Source organism: Rhinopithecus roxellana, chromosome 12 (genome assembly GCF_007565055.1).
Source record: "Rhinopithecus roxellana isolate Shanxi Qingling chromosome 12, ASM756505v1, whole genome shotgun sequence".
In the NCBI taxonomy this organism is placed as follows: Eukaryota; Metazoa; Chordata; class Mammalia; order Primates; family Cercopithecidae; genus Rhinopithecus; species Rhinopithecus roxellana.
In genome coordinates, this window is record NC_044560.1 from 71826027 (window position 1) to 71845416 (window position 19390).

At 41.5% G+C, this 19390-nt stretch overlaps 1 protein-coding gene across 8 annotated transcripts in view; it reads left to right on the forward strand.

Annotated features, from left to right (window-relative positions):
- Nucleotides 1-19390, forward strand: part of LRRC8D (leucine rich repeat containing 8 VRAC subunit D) — a 119340-nt gene that overhangs the window by 17614 nt on the left and 82336 nt on the right. For 7 of the 8 annotated variants that reach the window (XM_010363687.2, XM_030942958.1, XM_030942959.1 and 4 more), the window contains one exon: nt 5082-5226. The gene's annotated coding sequence lies outside the window, so the exon portion shown is untranslated. Of the gene's footprint in view, nt 1-3673; nt 4666-5081; nt 5227-19390 lie in introns of those variants that run through there. The other variant, XM_030942962.1, reaches the window with a different exon arrangement.

The window sequence follows — 19390 nt, forward strand, 5'->3', positions numbered from 1 at the left end:
ATTCATTCCTGGCAGTCTGTGCTGGGAACATTTTGAACAGTCTTTTATACAGGTATTTGCATTTAGTCAGAATTTTGGGGTATCTTACCCTTCTTTCACAGTATTATGCTTAGTAAATCCCAGCACATCAACCAACATGTCCTACTTTACATGCATTTTTTGCATACTAATTGAAGAATGAGAGAGGAAGCTTGGAAAAATGTGTTAAGATTTTGTTTATCACAGTTTGATCAGTGGATCTGTCTTACTATTTTGTAGAATAATATCCAGCTGCAGCTCAAGTGCATATTTTACCTAATTTATATCTACTTATATTCCTATGGCTTAAAGTCAGTTGGCCTATTGCAGAATTACACGTTTATCCTTTACACTGTACCAAAATCTGGTGAGGTGATGACGGTGTATGATGCACTTGAGAGAGAACATTGCAAGTTATGTTTTTAAGGTGGGAATTTTTTTCTGAGCAAAAGATATGTAGTACAGAATAATGTATCCACAGCCAAAATGCACCCACTCATTTCTATTCAATTAAAAGAAGGAAGAACAGACCCAGGTGAGTTTTCGCTCCATTACTTAAGGCTTTGAGAATATCGCTTAACATCTGTGAGCCCCGCTGCTGCTTCTGTAAAACATTAATAATAATATCTCCCTGCGAAGGCAGTTCTGAGAATTCATTGAGGCAGGGCCTGTGAGGGTTTGTCCTATGTAATGTTAGTAATTTTGTGCAAGGCATGTGGGTTCATTGCGTGTGTTTGGAAGCTGAGGAAATTGGAGCACTGAGCTTAAGAGAGATACCAGCTCAGGCCTGTAGCCTCCCTGGCCCTATGTTTCTGCCTTGTGACTGCATCTTCTAAGTCATGCTGTGGGGTGCTTTAAGTAGTGCTTTCCTTATTGCTGGCTCAAAGCCAGGAAACTGTCTTACAGGCATATTTTTTTTTTTAAGATGATTTGCAACCCCTTGCTGCATTTTGTCATGTGAAATGACACTTACTCTGGTTTCTTAAAGATGGCTAATAACCCTCTATGGGTAAATGCCAATCAGGCCAGCCAGTTGGCTCTGAGAAAGGCTTCCTTGAAAGCCACAGTTCAGGTTTTGCAGAGGCCAGGAGGTGAATGTGAGTGCCAGAGACCTCCTTCCCAGAGAATCCTGTTGCATGTGCTACCCCAGAGGTGAAGACAAGGTAGGGACACTGCTGTGAAGACTGATAGTGCAAAGAGGGCATCTCTTTAGTCACCAGCTTGTCATTTTTTTATTTTCTTGTTTGCAAAATCTGTGTGTAATAATCACCAAGAATCCTGATCTTCACACAGAGAACTGCTTGTGGCAAACATTTTTAACCACCAAACTAAGATCTTTCTTTTTTAAAATGAAGAAAGATAAGCAGCATTGTTTTTTAGAGATGAGTTTATCATCTCCTCCTCCACACCCATTAGTCCTCAGAAAAGCTGTTTCTTGAAACGGAATTTGGAGCTTCTAAAATGGCTTTCACAGTGTTGCTCTCTTCATCTGGGGATTATGGTACTTAGGGAGTGGAGATTTTCAAAGTGAACCTTCCACATTTTTCCAAAATCTTTTGTGGCATCATTTGTGCCTACCTGAGAGTGCATTTTTTCTTTTTATGAGGTTGTGATTTTAATTTATATATACACACATGCACACACACACACACACACAAGCATAACAGCGGCTATGAGAAAGAAACGCTTCTCCATGAAACACAGAAGGAGCGGGCGAATAGCTGACCTGGGGAAAGTATGAGGTGGTGTTCAGGCCTCATGGTAGTTAGGATTAGGAAATGTCAGGGGCTGTGTTGTATTCTCCAAACTGTAAACTTTGGGAGTCCTACAGAGTGAATGTTAATAAATATTTTTGATAAGGAGAAGGGTTTGGGTTTATAGGGAGCCTAAGAAAGAGAAATGTTGCTGCCCTTCCCCCACAGCTGGCCACTGCTCTGGAGGGGAGAGTATTACACATTTGGGCATGGACATAGCAACATAGGTGAATACCATTGTTAGTCTCCCACCAAATGCTCTTCTGTATTTTGTTACCTATTAAACCATACAAACTTTCCTATATATCATTAAATTATCACTCAGTACAGTACTTGGACAAAATAGGAATAGTCTACTGTTGACTGTTTCTAGATTAATGACTTTGAATTTTTCCTAACTAAGAGAGATTTTAAGAAGTTAGATAATCTAATCTCATGAGTCCCAAATATAAAAAACAAAGGCTCTGCAGGTTTAAGTTTTCCTTTGCCTTTTCTTAAGAATTTAAATATTTTTCTTCAGAGGTTTTCCTTTGGGCTCTTAGATAATGAGTAACAGAAATGAAGGAGGGATACCAAAAGTTATTTCAAAACATGATTGTGTCCTTAAAAACATGGTAATAATTGACAGGGTTTTTTTAAATGAGAGAAGTTTCTAGCTAAATGTCCTGCTTCACACCCCCACTCACCACATTGAATTCTTTGTGGGAAGTATGTGGTGGCTCTTTGGGAAGAAGTATTAAGTTTGTGAAAAGAGATGAAGAGTTGCCAGGACCACGGTAAGCAAAGGACTGAGAGAAGGAAAAAGGTGGACAGAGCTAGACCCTAAAAGGATGCTAAGATCCCTCGAGAAGTCTTTTAGTAAGAAGCCCTCATTAGACTGTGAGTGCCTAATGGACAGGAATGCATCTCGCTGGTCCTTGCAGTCTTCTTCCCAGCCCCTGCCTTTGTACTTGAAGGCCATGGTCATCTGAGTGCGCTACAATTCAAGCCTGTGAGGTGGAGAGAAAAGGGTGGGCGAGGTATAGTTCGTCGTCTTAGAGGCCTCAGTATTGTCAAGACTCCCCCCACCCCTTTTTTTTTTTTTTGAGCGCACAAGACTCTTAATCACCTTTTCATTTGTGTTCTGTTTCTTGGCCTGCATCGGGAGCTGATAGCAGCATGCTACTGACAGGTGATTGTGAACTAAGTGGTAAAGCAGAAGGGAACAGAAAATGAGGGAATGTCAACTTGAAGCCGTGTGTATTTTTGTGAACAGCATTTACCACTTTCTTAAAGAGTCCCAGTTAGAGAAAAAATAATGCAGGGAGCAAATTTTAGTCAGCTCGTTAGGTTCTGAACTGGACAGACTTTGTACCTTGGCATATGAGTAGCCATTCTAGAACCTTTTGAACTTTTGCCACCAAGTAATTCTGAAAAGACTGATAGCCAGCAGTAGATAATGGAAAAAGCCAGTGTCCTCTGCCCAAGAAATTAAGGTATTGTTCAGGTGGTTAAAGAAACTGCCTAGCACAACAGCAATAGCTGGTAAGTAGCAGGATCATTCAGAGAGGAAGGGATGGATCACAGGATGGTTGCTGTGCTGAACCTTCCCCCCAGAACTCATGATCGTTGGCCAGGCATGGTGGTTTACGCCTGTAATCCCAGCACTTTGGGAGGCTGAGGCGGGCAGATCATGAGGTCAGGAGATCGAGACCATCCTGGCCAACATTGTGAAACCTCATCTGTACTAAAAGTACAAAAAAGTTATCTGGGCATGGTAGCATGTGCCTGTAGTTTCAGCTTCTCGGGAGGCTGAGGCAGGAGAATCACTTGAACCCGAGAGGCGGAGGTTGCAGTGAGCTGAGATCATGCCACTGAACTCCAACATGGACGTCAGAGCGAGGCTGTGTCTCAGAAAAAAAAAAAAAAAAATTCATGATCATTGTAGGAATTCACAGTGTAGGGGAAATGGTGCAGATTTTATAATCAGGAAAGACTTGTATTCAGTTCTCCATTTGACCACTCTCTAGCAGAGACATGGGAACAGTTACTTAATTTCTCTGACCGTTTCCTTACTTGGGAATAGGGTTTTTGCAGATCTGTTGGAAAATATTAAGGCCAAGAGGGGTTTAAAATGTGAAGTTGTCTAGCACTGAATAGGAGGAGCTTAATATCTATCAGTTCCTTTCTGCTTCAGTCAAAACTGAGCTTTATATGTAGAATAATTATTATTTGTATTCTGTTCTCCATTTTGAGTATGGAACCATGAATGCCAACAACTTGATGATAAAAGGAGCCATTTGTCAGAGATAGTCCTGTAAGCGCTTTGTAACCTGGTAGACTGTGCATGTAAGGGCAGGCAGGTTACAAATGCGAATCACCATAGCCGGCACACTGCATACAGCAGATTCTTAAGCCATCTGTGTAATCTTTTTAACACTATACTCAAGTCCACTTAAGTCAGAGTTCAACAAAATGAATGAATGTAATCCCAGGACTATGGAACTTCTCGGTGATTACATAGCACAGAGAACTACGGAATCATTTTCTGGAAGAATGCACCATGCGATTATGCTCCATTTGGAAGTGGTATATGTAAATGTTGGTAGACTGTGAGGATGAGGTTGAAAGGTTGATCTGAGTAGAGATCCTAGGAGGAAGGGAGGATACTATGTAGTTTTGTTGTTGTTACTGTTGTTCTGCAGTTCCTGGCTGGTCAGTGTTGGCAGCTGTGTGCACGCTTTCTCTTTTGAGCCAGCGAGGCACAAGACAAGTAATTTCCCATCCTGAATCTCTCACAGCTGCTGAGCTGTAGTGGCTATACTGGGATGTGGCTGTTAACTTTGAAAATTTGCATAAATCCAGCCCCCACCCCCCTGCAAAGGCTCAGTCTTGTCTTTACACCTTCCCCGAGGTGATTATTTTCTGGGGGTAGGGGTGGGGGGTAGGGGGGTGAAGAAAGGAGGAAAAAGAAGGCCAACCACTCTGGGCACCGGCGGAGGAAGCGTGGAGTCCCTTGATCTAGGTCCTTGTGGGGAGGGGAGAACCCAAGCAGCAGCTGCAAACGGAAGGACTGTGAGCGAGCGGGCGGGCGGCTGGCAGCGAGGCCACCGGCAGGGGGGGCCCGGGCCGAGGCCGCGCCACCTCGGCACCACGCGGGCAGCCGGTGCGGCGGGGTCGCCGCGGCCAGGGGAGCGCTGGGTGCCTACCATGGCATTTATGCAAGCGGTGGCCCCCTGGTCCTGGCTCCCCGCCGCCCTGCGCTCCTTCCTCCCCGCTGCCGACACTCGGATCTCTTTCGCTCTTTCTCTCTCCTGTGTTTTCAAACAGGAAGTGCACGGCTGTCTATAACGTGCTGCCGGGTCCCAGGATGGAGGAGTGAAGTCTCTCGTCGCCGCGGTTCCAGCCTCCGGAGCTCGCCCAAGCCGAGTCCCCAGAGAGAGCCCTGAGGGAACAGGGTGGCCGCTTGGTCCAGGTGCGCGGGGCCGGGTCTGGGTCCAGGGCGCGGGTGGGGAAGTCCATGGCACGGAGCGCTGCTACTGTCGGCTCTGCATCTCCAGCTCTGTACGGCAGCTTCACTTGCCCGACCCCCACCACTGGCTTCTCACCCAGGGTGTCTGCCAAACTCTGGCTGCTGCCGGCCCTGGGTTCGGGCCGGGGGAAGGCCCTGGGCATGCACTGCGGACCCGCCCGCCAGGACTCTACTAGAGTTCTTTCCAAACTGGGCTGCCCCGGGCTGCGCTGGGGTTGCCAGTGCCCAGGGAGTCTTCCTGGAGCCCCCAGCTGCCCTCTCCACCCTCTCCTCCGACTGCTGCTGCTTGAAGCAGCAGTTCTTTGTTCCTCCCTTGCTGGTCTGAGGTCATGCACATAAATGTCCTGGGAGGCAGGGTAGTGTGAGGGTAAGGGGTTGGGACGTAGGGAAGAGGAAGAGGAGGATGAGTTGTGGGTCAAGTGTAAGGTGGACAGGAGAAAAGAATCTCAGTGTCCGTGCTCAGAAATCAGCTCTTCAGCTACTGAAACAGAGGACCCCGGTTCCTTGGTTTCTGTTTTGGGAAAGCCAGGCCATGCCGAACGGAGGGAATTAGTGATGCAGACACACACCGGAAAGGTAGGGACCAGGAATGAGGCACAGCAGCGAGTTCTGAGGTGTTTAGTCTGCTGTCTGGCTTGTTAACTCCACTGTGGTTTCTTAGCCAGGCTTCCTCGCCGAGACAGAAGGTACTTTAACATATGAGTCAGGCATCTTTATTAATTCCATTTGTCATCAAAGTAAAATTGAGAGTGACTTTTCTCAAATTCACCAGGTAGATTTTAATTTCACATCCACTTCGTGTTCCATCTCAAATGTTCATAGAAGGAGAATAAAATGCTAGGGGTGGTTTTATGCTACAGACGTTTTCCATCTTTATTTCCCTGGCAGCTCCTCTTTCTCCAGACTAACTCAGATTGACCTCTTCCCTCAGTGAAAGCCTAACCTTCTTTTACCGCCTGTTTATCTACCTGTTGAAACTCCAGTCTTGGGGAGGACACTAAGGGGAGTGGGATGGCTGAGAAGAATCAGTTTAACAGGATCATTATATGGCCTCATATTAAATGTTTGAGTCCTATTAAGGCCAGTGGCATCTTCTTTTTATTTCTGAGGAAGCATATGATGTGAGCATATGACTAAAGGAGAGGAAAGTGAGACTCTGACAAAGAAGGTCTCTCCCTGTAGCACAGAGGAAAAGTGTATCTGTGTAGCACAGTATCACATACACTGCATGCTTTCACTTTATTGGGTAGCCAAGCCATCTAAGGAGTCAGGGTTAGGTGTAGAATTTACATTCATGACGTGGCATGCTGACTGTAGCATTCTGATGCTGAAAATTTTATAAAACATATTTACTACATAATTAAGTTTGCTTTGAAAGGAAAATTTACCAGGGTGGTACAAATTTACCAGCTTGAGTACAAAACATGTACTCATTAAGTACATGGCATTACGTAGCCAAAATGCACTATGAAAACTGAACAATTAAACTTATCCTTCCTAGACAGACATGGACTTCTTAAGTTTGAATTTAATTGTGAAATGGCTGTGTTTATGCCTCTTCTTGCCAAATACGTCACGAAAAGTGAGAAAGTAATCGAGAGAGATTCTTTTTATTTTGAGATGGATTTTCATTCTGTCACCCAGGCTGGAGTGCAGTGACGCAGTCTCGGCTCACTGCAATCTCTGCTGCCTGGGTTCAAGCGATTCTCCTGCCTCAGCCTCCCGAGCAGCTGAGATTACAGGTGCACGCCACCACACCCAGCTAATTTTTGTATTTTTAGTAGAGACAGGGTTTTGCCATGTTGGCCAGGCTGGTCTCGAACTCCTGACCTCAAGTGATCTGCCTACCTTGGCCTCCCAGAATACTGGGATTACAGGTGTGAGCCACCACGCTCAGCCAGTCAAGAGAGATTCTTGAAAGACCTGTACAACCATAGTGTTTTGCATCTACTTTATTTATTTTTTATTTTATTTTATTATTATTATTTTTTTGAGACAGAGGAGTTTCACTCTTGTTGCCCTGGCTGGAGTGCAGTGGTGTGATCTTGGCTCACTGCAACCTCCGTCTCCCAGGTTCAAGCGATTCTCCTGCCACAACCTCCCAAGTAGTTGGGATTACAGGCACACGCCACCACGCCCAGCTAATTTTGTATTTTTAGTATTGATGGCGTTTATCTATGTTGGTCAGCCTGGTCTCAAACTCCTCACGCCGTGATCTACCTGCCTGGGCCTCCCAAAGTGCTGGGATTACAGGCATAAACCACTGCACCCAGTCGCTGCCTCTACTTTTATACCTATGTGTGTTCTTTGCACCCCCCCCCCCCACAGTTTATTAATTTATTTGGGGACTTTCTTTAGCATCTGTCACTCTGCTCTAAGATGCAGTAGAACAGCTTTTGTGAGCCTCAAAATCTCTCTCCCGTTTAGGAACAGAGTCTCCTTCCATTCTAGTGATTTTAAACTCGGAAATCATAACTGGCCTTTAGATTGTCGTTTTTCTATTTACACAGTATATATGATGATTTTTTTTTTTACTCCCTTCAACAGAGGTAAACTCTTCTTGCTCCTTTCAGTCATGTGGTGAAGTAGGATTCATTTTCTCCAGTTTATGGAGAGAGGAAACAGGCTGATGAGATGTAACTTGTCAGTGGTCGTATTAGTAAATGGAGTTGTTGGTACCTGAACAAGGGTCCTTTGATGTAATCCATGGCTCTTTTGTAGTCTGGAAAGCTGCTGCCTAAGGAAGAGGTGGCAGTGCTGATTCAGGTGGTCCTTTGCCATTCCAAAAGAAAGCTGGATTGCCTTACCGAATCTCCAGATTTTTCGTTATTCCTCTTCACTCAGGCTCTGCCCAGAGCTCAAGGTTTGTTTTCATTTTTAAAGCAGTTTTTTTTTCATACTTGAAATTTACACTTCCTGTGTGTCTGTGACTAGATTTAGCCGTGTTTGCACCAATGTGATTTGTATTCTGCTGCCAAAATTCTAGTAGTATATTTTAATTTACAGGTATCTTTTGTCAGGTTTTAGTGAGTAAGTATCTTTCCAAGTGATCAGATTACCATATTTTAATTTTTTAGAATTAAACAACCTCTTTTGGCTTACTCCTAGGGCAGTTTATATCCCAGAAAATTAATTAATTAGTAAATGATATATATGACTCTCCACTCCCCACTACTGCCACGGTGCACATCTCCTATGCTTTCATTCCAGCTCACGGTAATCCACCGAGAGGTTCACATTACAGAACAATGTAAGCAAACCCATGTAACTTTATAGATTAAATATTTTTGTAACATTCCTTAGATGCAAGTAAGTTTATTTCCTTACCTTTGTAGCACTTAAAGTTGAGGCTCTCTTTAGTTATGGTTTTAATGTTGCACCGTTAACTAAACTGTAAAATTATGGTTTAATTTGTCGTATTGCAAATTAAAATTTGGAGTACATTTTTCATAAGTGTTGGATAAAATATTTGTTTTCTCTGCAATAATTGGAATATTCATAGTGGCCTATAACTTACCCTCTGTAAAACTGTGGTCAAAACCCTCAGGGAGAGGAGAAGGTAACAGAAAGGCTAAAAATGAAAGAGTAACTAGCTTTGATGTTAAATGCCAAGGAGAAGTTAATGGCCAAGAGGGGACTAGGAGTGGAGATAAATGCAAGTTAAGATTTCATTTTTTCAAAACTGTTTTTCCCTTCATGTATATTATAAAGTAAAAAATACCTTCTTAGTCAAATTGTAAACTATAATGCAGTGGCTCCTGACACTTACAAAAATCAGGAAGCTTTTATTTAATGTTAAAAGATTTCAACGATCTTAACTGGTTCACTGTTTTACTTCGTGTCTCTTGTAATTGCAAATGTTTCGTGAGAGTTATTTAATATCACTCAGCTGAGTATATATTGCAAGTAATGACTTCATCATCTTCCTGTATCTGTAAAATAGCATTGCATATATGTATGATATAGGGATTTAGCCTGCAGACCTCTTGCTATACCCTGAAGTCTACAGGTGGGGAATCGAGGCCAAAGCAAAACAACTGCTCCAGACTGAAAATGCTGAAATGGTGATGAAAAATGCATAATATGTAAGCCATCAGATTATAAAGATTCCCAGGTGGAATTTTTCCTCTTTGTTATACATTAAATGGATGATGTGTTAAGCCCTGATTTTAGATCTGGTGTTTTTTCTGGGCTGATTGTTTTTCATGGTCAGCTTTGAGATCTTTACAGTTAGTCATGAATAACTGGATTCTCTTTAAGAGCATTTTCCCTACCTTACTTCTGTGAATATCCCTTCCCTGTTTTTGTAGAGTCAGGACTCTGAGGCCAGTTTCAGAATCATGACAGTCATAGCCACCACCACCACCAGCCCTATGTTCATTTCCCAGAAGCTAAAAGAGGCTTCCCAATCTTAACCTTTACAATTTGTGGCAAGTTTAAGGAAAGGGAGATAGGATTTGTCCCTGTTCTGCAGTGGGAAAAACTGATGTGTGAATTCATATTGAATTAGTCTCTGATTTCTGTGTGTGTTGTATGACATGAATATAAGTCATTCTGCTTAAGATAGGTTGAGCAGGGTGTGGAAATCTAATAGGGTTATTTCATGAAGTTCCTTTATTTGGTTAAAAGAAATCACTTCCTATCTATTGAACACCATATTTTTCAGGCACTGACAAATAGACATTGATTATCTCTAATCCTCCTGGTATTATGCAGAGTGGGTAATAGCCCCCTTTTTTTTTTCTGAGACAGAATCTCGCTCTTGTCACCCAGGCTGGAGTTCAGTGGCGCAATCTTGGCTCACTGCGAGCTCTGCCTCCTGGGTTCATGCCATTCTCCTGCCTCAGCCTCCCCAGTAGCTGGGACTACAGGTGCCCGCCACCACACCTGGCTAATTTTTTGTACTTGTAGTAGAGATGGGGTTTCACTGTGTTAGCCAGGATGGTCTCGATCTCCTGACCTCGTAATCTGCCCGCCTCGGCCTCCCAACGTACTGGGGTTACAGGCGTGAGCCACCGTACCCGGCCAATAATCTTGTTTTATGTGAACAAACTGAGGCAGGCAGAGACTCCAAGTCACACAGACAAACTAAGGTCTGGACTCAGATCCAGATTTGTGCAGTCTCCAATGCTGAAACATTTCTCTCACTGTATATCCTGCTTTCCTTGTTCTTAAACTAGCCTATGTAAAGAAATGATCATGGTTTGTTTAGTCTTACCTACCCTTTCAGCAAAGGTTAAATTAAAACTATAGACAATATGGAGACAGTACAAATAGGGACATGAAAGGGTCAACATTTTTATGAATATTTTTGGCTTCCATGTAGTATGTATTCATTTTTTTCTAAGGAACCTAGGCATATGGAATTTATTGGCCTTCATGAGAGTTTCTTGAGGCAGTATTGACCACAAACAATATTGCTGGATCATAGGATATATGCATACTAGGAACTGCATAATTTTACTGAGAACTGCATAGATATAGATAGTTGCCAACTTTATATCTCCACCAATACTGCATAATGCCTTTTTTTTTTTTTTTTAACGAATTTCCTGATTGTTGCCAACCTGATAGATGTTGATTATACCTAATGGTTTAATTTTGCCTTTTTCTGATTGCTAGTGAGGCTGAACATGTCTTCATTTACTTAATTTAATTTTCCTTTTCCATGAATTGTCTTTTTATGTCTTTAGCCTGCCCTTTATTTTCTGTTGAGTCTGTTGCCTTTTTCTTGTAAGAACTTCTTGAGAGAATTTTTGTAGTGTCTCTTGTGTATTCTAGGAATTAATTCCTCTTTGTCTTTAGACATTGTGAGTAACTTTCTTCTAGTGTGTCACTTTCCTAATGACTTTGTCTGTGGTGCGTTTCAGTAATAGCAGCAATAAAATCTTTAGTTTTAATGTTGTTATCTCATCGCTTTATACTATTATTATGGTCTGTGCATTTTGAGTCAGTTAAGAAATCATCTCCTGTTCTGGGCTCACAATATTGTCTCTCCTCATTTTCTTTTATTAATTTCAAAGGTTTACTCTTATCATTTGGGTTTTTAAACCATTTGGAATTTGAGATGTGAAGTATTAATCCAACTTTTATTTAAAAAATCTGGTCATATTGTGAGCCACGTTTCCCAGCACTATTTGCCAACTAATACATTCTTTCCCCACAGAGTTTTGGTGCTACCCCCCAGGATGTAAGTGCATATATAGAGAGGTCTCTTTCAGAGATCTCTGTTTGGTTCCAGTTGACATAATTGTATGTTCTTGGGCCTTTGATACACTGTTTTATTTATTTATTTTTTAACTTTTATTTTAAGTTTCGGGGTACAAGTGCAGGTTTGTTACAAAGGTAAACTTGGGTCATGGGGGTTTGTTGTACAGATTATTTTATGACCCAGGTTTTAAACCTAGTACCCATTAGTTATTTTTCCTGATCCTCTTCCTCCTCCACTCTCCGAAAGGCCCCACTGTGTGTTATTTCCTTCTATGTGTCCATGTGTTCTCATCATTTAGCTCCCACTTATAAGTGAGAACATGTGGTATTCAGTTTTCTATTCCTGTGTTAGTTTGCAAAGGATAATGGCCTCCCACTCTATCCAAGTTCCTGCAGAGGACATGATCTTGTTCTTTTTTATGAATTTTTATGTTCTTTTTTATTAAGGTAGTGTATATGTACCTCATTTCCTTTATCCAGCCTGTCATTGATGGACATTTAGGTTGACTCCATTTCTTTGCTATTGGATACACTATTTTAATTGTTGCATGTATCTTTATATAACATGATCTTACTAGCATGACTTCTTGTTACATGTACATTTATATAACTTGACTTTACTGTTATGATTGATACATTAATACAAATTTAAAAGTTCAAGACTTTAAGATTATTTTGAGGCAGATTCCTTGCCCTTATTTGTATGTGTTAACTTTTTGCAGCTACACATTTTCTAAAAACACATTTCTAAAAGACACATTTTTCTAGAAATGTGGGTTTTTTTTTTTCTCTTTTCTTTTCTTTCCTTCTTTTGTTAGCAGTTATGACTCCCTTTCATACTTGGTCATCTGTGTAGGACAGTGGTGTCTCACTGCAAAGGCTTGTCCTCCTCTATTGCTCTGTATGTGCCTATAGAGCTATGATGTACATTCCTGGTATGGCTTTAGAATGAATGTTTTATGAGTGTGATGCTGTACTGACTGCATGGGTGATTACTCTTGAAAGTCTCTTAATTATAGATGTCTCTTTATTATTGGGACAACTTTGTCAGTTTCAGCTTGATTTTCTCCAAGTTTACTTCGCTCTAATCTTCTCAATTTAGTGGGTCTTATACTTCCCCCTGTCTGCAATTTATGTCACACTGAATGCTAGGTCAGTTTATTTGATAAGTGGGTGTTTGTGTGCCTTTGCAGAGTACAATGTATTTTCCTCTTATTTATTTATTTTTTTTTTTTGAGGCGAGAGTCTTGCTGTGTTGCTCAGGCTGGAGTGCAATGGCACTATCTTGGCTCACTGCAACCTCTGCCTCCTGGGTTCAGGTGAGTCTCTTGTCTCAGCCTCCCGAGTAGCTGGGATTACAGGTGCACACCACCGTGTTCAGCTAATTTTTTGTATTTTAGTAGAGACGGGGTTTCACCATGTTGCCCAGGCTGGTCTCGAACTCCTGAGCTCAGGCAGTCTACCTGTCTTGGCCTCCCAAAGTGCTAGGATTACAGGCATGAGCCACCACGACCGGCATCACCTTGGTTTTTAAAATGTGATGAAACCATGTTGTGTACATAGCATGGCATATTACTATAAATAAATTTGAAATCATGATGGGGGCAAATTTAGGTCTCAAAACAGATATTGTGTGACAAGGTTAGGCTAAGACAAAGATGTTAACCTTGGCCAATAGTTACAGGATTACATAGATAATAGCTGTATTTTTTCTTTTTAGTGTCTGTAGTTCTTCAGGTGCTTTATGGACACAGGAGAGAGTTGCAGTCTTTTTAGTTAACTGCTGAGATTTATCAAGCTTGCACAAAGTCTGATAAAATCATAATATAGAATGTCCTAGGGTCCAAAACCTGCTGAGACGGATAAGACCAATATCTGTGGGCTGTTGGAATTGTTCTCCTATTGTTCTTTAAATGGGATGTATTAGGTATTCTCTTGAGTTTGATTATAACAGCCCTAGCTAGTGACCTTACTAAACTTACATGCTCATTAGAGGACTTTATCAGTATGGAAGTTCTCCGTTTCTCATTCAGATTCCTCTGTGCTCCCCTTAGCAGCTGTCTTACCAGCCTTCCCTCTTATTCAATTATTGTAATGTAATTGGCAGCCAAACTACTTCATCCTTTCAACAGGAGACATTTGCTGAGCTCCAAATTATTAAATCTTAGTCCCCGCCCCTCCCTGTCATCCCCCACCTCCTGTGTACCAGTCATTTTGTTAAGTTCTGAGGATGCAATGTGAGTATCAAATGGTGCCTAACCTCTGAAGATAGACTCATAAATCACTAACTGGAACTTAACTTTTTTTTTTTTTTTTTTTTGGGACAGAATCTCACTCTGTCACCCAGGCTGGAGTGCAATGGCGCAATCTCGGCTCACTGCAAGCTCCACCTCCCGGGTTCACACCATTCTCCTTCCTCAGCCTCCCAAGTAGCTGGGACTACAGGTGCCTACCACCATGTCCACTAAATATTTTTGTTTGTTTGTTTTTTGTATTTTTAGTAGAGACAGGGTTTCACTATGTTAGCCAGGATGGTCTCGATCTCCTGACCTGGTGATCCACCCACCTCGGCCTCCCAAAGTCCTAGGATTACAGGTGTGAGCCACTGCACCCAGCCCTGGAACTTAACTTTTTTATAACTTAAGGCACTTTATAGCAATATATTGTGATGGTGATGATAGAGAGTAGGGCACATAGGAGGGAGTGATTTGTTCTTTCTTGTTTGCGAGGAAGGAATTCCTGAAGGAGGTGATTTTGGTGCTGAATATTGAGAGGCTGAGATCATTTACCAGGCTGAGGTGGAGAAAGGACAAACAGAGTAAACAGCCCAGGTTCAGAGCCCCAAAGGGCTCAGTGAGTGCGGAACATGGACTATGAGTGAATGGAGCCAAGCGATGGTGGTGAAGAGGCCGGAGGTGCCTACTAGCTTGGATTCTTGGTCAAACCCATGTCTAGGGTCATGCGTGTCATTTCTGGAAGTGCGAACTTTATCCTGACAGCATTGTGGAGTCATTAAAGGTAAAATAAATGTTCCAATCACTGTCTTCAGATATGTGAAAAGAAAGCAGGGAGCAGTCTAGTGGCTGCTGTAATAATCCAGGCAGACATCATGAGGCCCCAAACTAAGGTGATGAAGGTGAGAGAGGAAAGGAGAGACTGGATTGGAGAAATGCTTAGGAGAAATAACTCGTTACTGATTAGATGGAAAGTAGGAAGGAGTAAGAGGAAGGAAAAAGATGATTCTTGATTCTTCTGGTTTGAATGACTCACTGTCTGAAGTGTCATTAGTAAGGATGGAAAACATAAGAAGTTGGGGGACAATCATGAGTTCAAGTGGAAGTGGAGTTGGGGTGTCTGTGGGGCATTCTTTTGATCTTCAGAGGCCTGAGCCCCAGTAGAGAAGTGAGGGCTGGAGACAGTTACTGAAGAGTGACTAGGATTGATCGTGGTAGCCATGAATGTCATTGAGACTCCACAGGGATGGCCAAAGGATCAAAGACTGAGCAGACAAAAGAAGAGGAAAATCTGAAAACAAAAGTGACAACATTGAGTCCCAGGTGCTTTTGGTTTGTTTTTATATATTATATAATTCTTACAACAATCTCCTGTGAAATAATTATGTTATTGTCTTTTACAGACAGGGTGTCTAAACCTCAGGTGAGCAACTTGCCACGCTGCCCAGAGAGTAAACAGGGAAAAGCCGTCAGGTCCTGTCAGGGCACAAGAAGGTCCGGTAGAGTGAAGATTGAATATAGGAGATTGGATCAGACAGCTAGGTATTCAGTACCCACTGAATCAGAGGAGCTCTAAAGCCCTAACATTGGATTGTCACCAGTGAGGAAAGAGGAGGAGTTGAGAAGTGGGGGCAGCAGATGGAGAGAGAGTGAGAGAGCACAGGCAGGAGAGCGAGCAGACGCACACAGGTGTGTACACGTTTGTCTGCGAGGAATTGTGTGTATGTGTGTGATAGTGACTAGAGCTTAGAAGAGGAAATCATTAATGGAGTAAAGTTCCAGAAAAGATAGGGGGGCCAAGTTCTAGAGTACAAGCATGCTCAAAGGGGTTGTTACAAACGGAAATTGGAATGTTTATTCCATTGGGACAGGAGAAGACAAGGAAGAGGTATATGTGGCTTAGGTGAATATGCAAGTGAATGGGAAAGAAGTTGAGAAAGTTTGTTCCTGATGGCTTGGATATTTTCAGTAAAGGAGGCGATGAAATCTGCTGTGAGTGTGGGGCCTTGAGGAGACAGCTGGAAGTTAGTAACAGTTACCTTTGTAAAAGGAGCCCAGTGCTTTAGGATGAGTGATAACTGTGCATCATTGAAGGCCCAGTTGGGGTTTTGTCATTGGTGGTTAGGTGCTGATGGAGGATTTTTTTTTTTTTTTTGATAGAGTCCTGTAATATGAACAGCATGAATGACCTTTTAAAATAGATTGCACAGGCCTTGCCTGAAACATTAAGTTTGGATGGTGATTTAAAGATTGGATGGGAGGAGAGAAGGAGCAGCAGACTGAACGAACATTAGGGAACCTTAGTTCTAGTCTTAGTTCTTCCATTTAATGGAATATGGGGAGTTCTTCCTCCTCATCTTTCAATGGAGGAAGTTGCATTTAATGTCCTCTCAAGTCTCCTGTAACTCTCAGAACTTCTGTGAGATTAGCACATCATTAGACAAAAATGAGTGGAGAAGAGAGTAAGAGCAACTAGAGTCCTATCACTTACCATTCATGGGTTCTTCTGATAGCAGCACTAATCCCAGAGCCTTTGGGAAGTTGACAGCATGAAAGCAGGACAACTGTCAGATAACCGTACCCAGGTGTCTGCAGTTGTGTCTGTGCATGGCAATGGGAGAGGGGTAGCAAGTCAGAAAAGGGGAACGACAGGAGCATGAAGCTGTGATGGGATTTGTGCATGAGGTAGACTGTGTGGATTTACCCTGTGCCCCTCCTGCTGAGTACCACGGTTCCCTGAGGAATCACTGGTAGCAGATAATTTAGTCATTTCATAAGAGGAGGTGATGCTCTTTGCATTCATCTCTATGTTGTTTCTCTGGTTGCTTTTTCTTTTTTTCTAGGCTGATTTCTCTCTCTCAGTTAAAAGTGTAGTATTGTAGAAGAGAATCGAACAGTTGGAGAAGGCTAAGTATTCATAGGATCTTATCTTAAGAGTCCTTTCTCCTTTCCGCTTCCGTCACTACACCTTGAATGTCTTTGCCTATAGATTTTGAAGGATTTCATCACTCTTCTGAGTTGGCTATATTCTTCCTCTGGAAGGTGTACTTATTCTTCAAAGCCATTTAACTGTCTGAGCCCCCTTTTAAGAACAGGGATAACAACTTAAAGCCCTCAAGGTGTGGTTAGCATTAAAAGGTGAATCCAGTCAGATGAGTGGCTCCAGAGATTATTGTAATAATTTAACAAGCCTAAGCAGGTGATAGGACACTCCTTTGTAAATTAAGCCTCTAATCTTTCTTTATACTCACGGAGATTTGAGAGAAACCTGGGAATTTCCTTTTCCCCCATTAAGCTATTACACAACTTAATGCTTGGAAAATTCTTCACAGGAAGAAACAGGGTGTAACAGTTTTTGTGAGGCATCTTTTAAAAATTCACCCTTTTAGCTGAAGTCTGAGAATACAATTCCCTCTCCACCCCCTTGCTCTAGTTTCTTTCTGAAAGTCTTAATTTCTCCACATAATTAAATACTCTTCAAAGTGAAAATAGTTAAAAAATTAAAACCACTTAAACTGAACGTTAAAACATTGTTCATAAATATGTTCTTCCATTTCCTGAGAAACAACAGGAAAGATTTGCTTTCTCAAAATAAACTAAGTAGCCTGACTATGAAGTCAGACCAATAGAGATCAAAGATTCACACATCATCACACAATGGGAAATTTTTAGTCATTTTTCTAACCACAAAAATAAGTCTAATGCTAGTTTTGGGGGTTTGTTTTGTTTTGTTGCCTGTGGCATCAAGATATGTATGTGTAATTCAGAGTGTACCTTTGGCATGTTTGAAATTGACTTAGCCTAATGTGACTATCTAGTGTGTCTGAAAGAGCCTATATTCAAGATATATTTGATGAGTGTGAACATGCTGCGTATGCAGCAATGGAAAATAACCTTCTTGGGCATTAAATTTAGGAAGAATATAGAAAACCAGCTGATTTTTTGTATCTGTTTAGCATCTAAAATTAAAATTAAACTTGCTAGATCAGTAAATAATTGCATAGCTATGTTAGTAGCAAAAGTTTAGCAGCTCATGTTGAACACTGAACCATATTGAAAAAGGCATCTGCTACAGTAATCTCACACACACACACACACACACACACACTCTCTCAGGTAAGAATAACAGCATTTATTAATATTTCTCTATTTCCAGAAATAAGATATGAGAGGTTATTTCAAAGAAAAAAAGTAAATGCTCTTATGGTTGGCAGATTTTTATTTGTGGGATACAAGCAAGATGAGGGAGCAGTAGATGCATGCAGTATTCATGTATCATTAATTTGTGTCAAATAATGTGATTCTATATTCCTCAAATGGTGTAAAATAGGCCAACATTTTGTCTTTCACAAAAAGATAGAAAATCAGATCTCCAATTTACTGCTATGATCTCAGCTTCCTTTTCAAATCCCTTAGGTATTTTAAACCTAAGTCTTTATATTTAAAATGGGTCTCTTGTAGATAGCATATATTTGGGTCTTGTTTTCTTTATCTGCTCTGACAATCTGTGTCTTTTAATTGGTATGTTTAGGTAATTTACATGTAAAGTGGTTATTGATATAGTTGGGTTAATATCCACCATGCTCGTAACTGTTTTCTATTCATTGCATGTGCTGTGTTTCTACCCCCACTTTACTGCCGACTGTGGTTTTAAGTTAACATTTTATAGAATTCCATTTTATCTCCTCTTTTAGCATATCAATTATACTTTCTTTTTAAAAAGATTTTACCCTAGAGTTTATAATTGATTTTAGGTTCTTAAAACGAAAAAATACCCCAAAACATATGTGTGTGTATGCATAGAAAAAAATTTGAAGGCTTTACAACAAGACATTAAGAGTAATTATCAGGGCCAGGCGCAGTGGCTCACGCCTGTAATCCCAGCATTTTGGGAGGTGAGGCAGGTGGATCACCTGAGGTCAGGAGTTCAAGACCAGCCTGACCAACATGGAGAAACCCCCATCTCTACTAGAAAAATACAAAATTAGCTGGGTGTGGTTGCGCATGCCTGTAATCCCGGTTACTCGGGAGGCTGAGGCAGGAGAATCGCTTGAACCTGGGAGATGGAGGTTGTGGTGAGCTGAGATCACACCATTGCATTCTAGCCTGGGCAACAAGAGCGAAACGCCATCTCAAAAAAATAATAATAATTATCTCTGGGTGGTAGGATTATAGATGATTTTGACTTTTTATAATTTTCTGTATTATCTGATTTTTTAAAAAAATAACAAGCAGATATTTTATAATCAGAAACAACGAAGTTCTTTCCATTTTGGTGAGAAAGAAAGAGGTAAACCACAGCATAATAAGCTGAAAATCTGTGGTTCTAAAATGTGTACTCTCTCTCTGCTTCCATCTTGAGATAAGCACATTATCCCATAATAACTGCACTCCACTGGTGGGAAAAAGGAAAGGGGTTGACTGCTTTTAAACTAGCATTGGAAAGGTTGTCAGCCCCTGTCCTATACCTTCTGTGCCTACACAATGAAAATTGAATCTTCAGAATGGCTTGGAATCAGTCCACTCTGTGGTTTGACAAAGTTTTCTACATATGTAAAGTTAACCAGGCCCCACTATTTCTGCAATTTTTTTTTTTTTTTTTTTTTTTTTTTGGCCTCTTCACTATATTTCAAGAAAACCACTTTAAAGTATAGCCTTTACCA